Here is a 5,744-nt window from a genome sequence, read left to right on the forward strand (position 1 = left end):
TTCTAGGTGTCATAGTCATAAAACCTAGCGGATATCCTACATTAAAAGCATTTGGGCATCGTATTCTCAAAAGTAAATAATTAAAAAATATATCAAAACATGCAATTTTTTTAATGCAATGATTAAGTTTTTCTTCTATGTAGCCTGAAAGCTACTGACTCACTAAATATTAAAAAGATTAAAAAGTAAAAAATATGACATACTAAGTCATATTTATAAATTAAACGTCAAAATTATGACTTAAAAATTCAATGATGACTTGAGTCAAAATTATGACAAAACATTCAAATTTATGACTTAAACGTCAGAATTATGACATTAAAAATGAAAAATTTAATTGTAATAATTGAAACTTTTTCATCCTAACTAATCATAATTAAGACTTAATATTTCATAAAGACAGTATGTTAATTTCGACTTTGTCATAATTATGACTCTAAGTCAGATTTTTAATTTTTTTATTAGATTAGTTTTTATCTCATAATTATGAATTGGAGTGTCATAATTTTGACTTTCAATTTCAACTTCATTTGAATAATTCTGACATAATTTTGACAATTAAAATACAACTCATTGTCATAATTTAGATTTTTTTTTTTTGTTGGTCATAATTTTGACTTAATCTTACAAATAATACTTTTCACAATTATTACTTTTAATCTCATAAATATGACTTAGTGTGCCATCATTTTGACTTTTAGTCAATTTTGACTTTTAATTTCATAAACATTGCATCATTTGTCATGATTTTTTTTCTCTTCTTATGTGGCAGAAATGGGCTTTCATAAAAAAAACACATTTTCTTAATTCTTTTGATTTTGGGGTGAAATAAATAATATCTTAATGATACCCATCCAATTCCCAATGAAGAACGTCAAAGAAACTTGGGAAAAAGAGCAGAAATACAGCATGACAGATGATGAAAACCGAGATCATGATGCTGAAAACATGTTTCATGGCACATAAACCTGCTATTAAAATGTTATAAATAATTTTGATTTGAATTAATAAAAACTATAATAGTACATAAATAATACTGAAATAATACCATGCTCCCAGTGGATGCATGAACTGATCAAATGCAATGCAATGGAAGTGGTTTTGGATAAAAGCATCTTCCAGATGCATTAATGTAATCAGACTTTGCATTGTTTATGTCTTTATGTAATAACCACATAGCAATCAGAATCCTGATGACGGGACGGTTAGTGATCCGTCAGATCAGCACAATCCTCCGGGCCTAAATAAAGCAGCGCTGTGTGTTGTTGTGGTGGATGTTCAGTTCAGACTGTCTGCTGTCCACAACAATCACGAATCACTGAATCACTGGACGCTCAAAATAGTGTTCAAAACCACTGCAGACGATTTGTCACACATTAGTTCACATACGGCTCTCATTCACACCTCTGATCAAGACCACACGCATCGCAATGTGTTTCACATTTCATGTCAAAATATAAAATATGTATTTAAATATGTGGCCCAGAATGTGAGTCATATTGAATGACTGAATCAATCAGTGTGCACAAATGATTCATAAGTTCTCTGAAGTGAATCAGTCCACTACAGAATCGGTTTACATCATAACGAACAATGCAAATATTCATAACGCTTATTTCAAATAATTGAACAACCAATCTGATGGTGTTTTACATCAGTCGTTTGACTTGCTATTAAAGGATTGGATCATTTAATGAGACATGAAGGATAAATGTAGAGAAAACCTTATAACCTCTCGCTTTCCTTTCTAGAAATGAATCACAATGAGACTCTCATATATCTGTCTTTGAATCACGGGATCATTTCAGATCATACCCCTGGTTTAAAACTCAATTCTTTCTTAATATTTGAGTGTGTGAGTTTTTCCCCTCACAGACACTGTTAAAATGTCTAATCACATGTTCGTGTGAATGTGTGCTGTAGTAGATGTACCTGTAATGACACAAAGCTTTATGTTCATTTACTGTGTGACTGAAGCGTTTCTCGGTCTCTATCCTAAATCTCCTCTATTTTGACTGTCTGCTGCCATGGAAACCAGAACTGCACTTATGGAATGTCTAGAAACAGAGAGAGAGAGAGAAACATGTTAGAACATGCACCATGCTTAGATCTAAAGAAATATGTAACTGTACCACACAAATAATTTTTTCACTGTATTTGTGCTAAGGTTATTATGGTCAGAAAAATAAAAAAATGAATTAAACTTACTTGAAATATAATGACCTGCCCAACTCAATCCGAGCAGCTGAGAAACACAGGCTAGAAACACATCTCTTCCATCTTTATTTGACCCTCTAACTCTAGCACTCTCTATTCTAATTCTATTCTTTAGCCCTAGTGTGGATCTGTGACTTACCGTCTTGTTTCTGTGTATCTGAAGACCCAGATGAACTGAAATGAGACAGAATTAAACACACAGTACACATGCAATAAAATCTGGTTCTGATTTTCATTATTTATGTCTGTCATATGAGTTACACAACACAAACCCAGATGAAACGTTCACAACTAACTCACATGTTGGAGATCAGAGCCGTCTGTGATCCAGAAAACAAGTCAAACAAGAACATGTGATTTTCATTCGGTTTTATTTTATGCGAAGAGCTTTTTCACAACACATACTGATTTACAGAATTGACAGAAAATCCCCCGTAGAGACCCCCAGCAAAACAAAAGAGATGTTTGTGAGGTTTGAAATAATAATTAAGTGAAGTTTCTCTGCTGGGCTTCAACATGATTATTTTGAGTACTTCAGATGCCCTCAACCGTCTGAAATCATAAATGTAAACTTAAAAGTAAATTATTTTAAAATGCACTATAAAATAAAATACTACAAAATTCTAAAAATGTGAAGTTGCAATATTTGACATGTAAAAACAAATAAAAATTCATAATAAAAACTAAATTGAAAATGTAAAATACATTAACTTAAAAATAAAAACAGCAAAATAAAACTCATTTAAAACAGAACTTTAAAAAAAAAATAAAAACATAATACAAAATTGCATATTTGAAATAGACATACAGAAACACAAACCATGTCAGTGCTGCCCTCTAGTCCTCAAGATCTGAACACAAACTCACATCAGCAAGACAAACCACGTGATCTTCTGGGCAGCGGGGCACAAACTAATGCGGGGTTAGTTGCAGTGTTGGGGAAAGTTACTTTTAAAAGTAATGCATTACAATATTGCGTTACTCCATAAAAAAGTAACTAATTACGGTACTTAGTTACTTTTTATGGAAAGTAATGCGTTACGTTACTTTTGCGTTACTTTTTAAATCTGGACAGGGCTTGCTTGTTTGTTTTTAAAATAAAAAAACTCTATTTTTGTGCAAATATAAAAGCCTTTTCACACCAAAAGTGAAATGAAGGGAAGGGAAAGTGAAGTTACGTCCGTACCGTAGAATGCAGAAGAAGACATTTCAACACACTTCAGCAATAAAAAGAGACACAAATGTTTGCCTAGAGTAATTTCTGCTTATTAGTCTGCTTGGATCATCGAAGGTCAGAAGCAAAGGCATTGGTTAATAGAATGGGATTAAATACATAAAGGATATTTGTGTTGTTTAACATTTAATTATTGCAGGTTTGCGTCATATTCTGAGTTGCATTATTTTTATTCATTTTGAGGAATACTGAATCTGTGTTGTTGTTTTTTGTGAGTGAGATGAATGAATGCATATTCATATTTATTATAAAACTACAGTAACATCTTCTGATTTCTCTCAACATGGGGACAGGAGAGCTGTCAATAAATAAATTGGAAAAAAAAGTAACTTGCGTTACTTATTTGAAAAAGTAACTCAGATATTCTCTTGTAAATTAAAAAGTAATGCGTTACTTTACTAGTTACTTGAAAAAAGTAATCCGATTACGTAACTTGCATTACTTGTAATATATTACCCCCAACACTGGTTAGCTGTAACCAAGCGGTAACCTCCCGCTTTCTCTCATGAAGCCAACACGGAAGTGACTTAAACTGTAATTCATCGACTGGCCGCTAGAGGCGGGCTGCAAAAGGGAGTCAATCCCATAGACTCCCCATGTTAAAATGCCCAACTTTACAGCAGAAAAAACATTTTTACAGCCTGGTTCAAAAAAATTATTTTGGTCTATATAGCTAATTTTGCCCTTCATGACAACTGTGAGGGGGGTGAATTTTTTTTATAACTCATCCGTTTAAATTATATTAAGCTTAAAGTTCTGCATACTTAAGGGCGTGGCCACTTGAGTGACAGGTGGATTGCCGCTGCTGACACTGCCGTCGAGCTAGGTGGGCGTGGCTTCAGCAACCTGCTCCCGCCTCTTTGCCCATTTTCGATTATCCGGGAGTGACGCGCTGCCAAGATGGCGACGGCCGGCTCCGCCCACTTTTGAGCTTCAAAAACGCTCTTCGGAAATCTACGGGTGACGTCACGGACACTACGTCCATGTTTTATACAGTCTATGGTTGTAACACACGTGGTTTAAATATTTCCAAACATGCTAGCATAACCAAATTTACTGTATTTACTAGTTGCCATATCAACACTATATATAGAGGGAAAAATGCGCTGAGATATCGCAGAATATTTATTTTACCATCCCACTGGGAAAAGTTACGTCACAAACGGGAATTACATTGAAATAACATGAGTTTTAATGAATGCATCCTGGGAGTGTTAATTTGGTCCAGGACGTAACTTTGCCCAGTGGGATAGTAAAACTACATTTCTGGCTGAAGTACATTTTTCATCTCAGTTTTTAGTAGGCCTATTCATTTATAATGAGACAAATCTCATTCGTCTCATTATAAATGAGACGAATCGGGGAGCTGTGGCGCTGATCAAGCGCTTCAGGACACGCAGACGGGGGAAGCGAGCCGGCGCGCTCATGAAGCTCAGACAGCGCGGATTCAGAACGCCGTTGCCGAGCATCCATCTGGCGAACCTCCGCTCTCTACCCAACAAAACAGACGAACTCCTTCAGCTCTCCCGGACAAACAAGGATTTTTCTAACTCTGCTGCTCTGTGTTTCACGGAAACCTGGCTGAAAGACGCCATTCCGGACAGCGCGTTGAGTCTGCCGGGTTTTCAGCTGTTCAGAGCGGATCGCGACGCAGAATCAACGGGGAAATCACGCGGCGGCGGGACATGCTTTTACATCAATGAGAGGTGGTGTACAGACATAACAGTGTTAAAGAATATGTGCTGTCCTGATCTGGAAGCGCTTTTCATTAACTGTAAGCCATTCTATTTGCTGAGAGAGTTTTGTTCGTTCATTCTCATCAGTGTGTACATCTCTCCACAAGCGTACGTGAGCTCCGCTTTACAGAAACTCGCTGATCTGATCACAGACACAGAACAACAACACCCGGACTCTGTTTTAATCATTCTAGGGGACTTTAATAAAGCCAATCTCTCCCGTGAACTGCCAAAATACAGACAGCACATCACATGTCCCACCAGAGACAGTAATATATTGGATCACTGTTACACCACAATAAAGAATGCATATCACTCTGTTCCACGAGCAGCTTTGGGGCTCTCTGATCACTGTTTAGTTCATCTTATACCAACCTACAGGCAGAAACTGAAATCAGCTAAACCTGTATTAAGGACTGTAAAAAGATGGACTAATGAAGCAGAGCAGGATTTACAAGCCTGTTTTGACTTCACTGATTGGAGCGTTTTTGAAGCTGCTGCCACCGATCTGGATGAGCTCACAGAGACTGTAACATCTTATATCAGTTTCTGTGAAG

Source organism: Sinocyclocheilus grahami, unplaced genomic scaffold (genome assembly GCF_001515645.1).
Source record: "Sinocyclocheilus grahami isolate Dianchi unplaced genomic scaffold, SAMN03320097.WGS_v1.1 scaffold1315.1, whole genome shotgun sequence".
Lineage (NCBI taxonomy): Eukaryota > Metazoa > Chordata > Actinopteri > Cypriniformes > Cyprinidae > Sinocyclocheilus > Sinocyclocheilus grahami.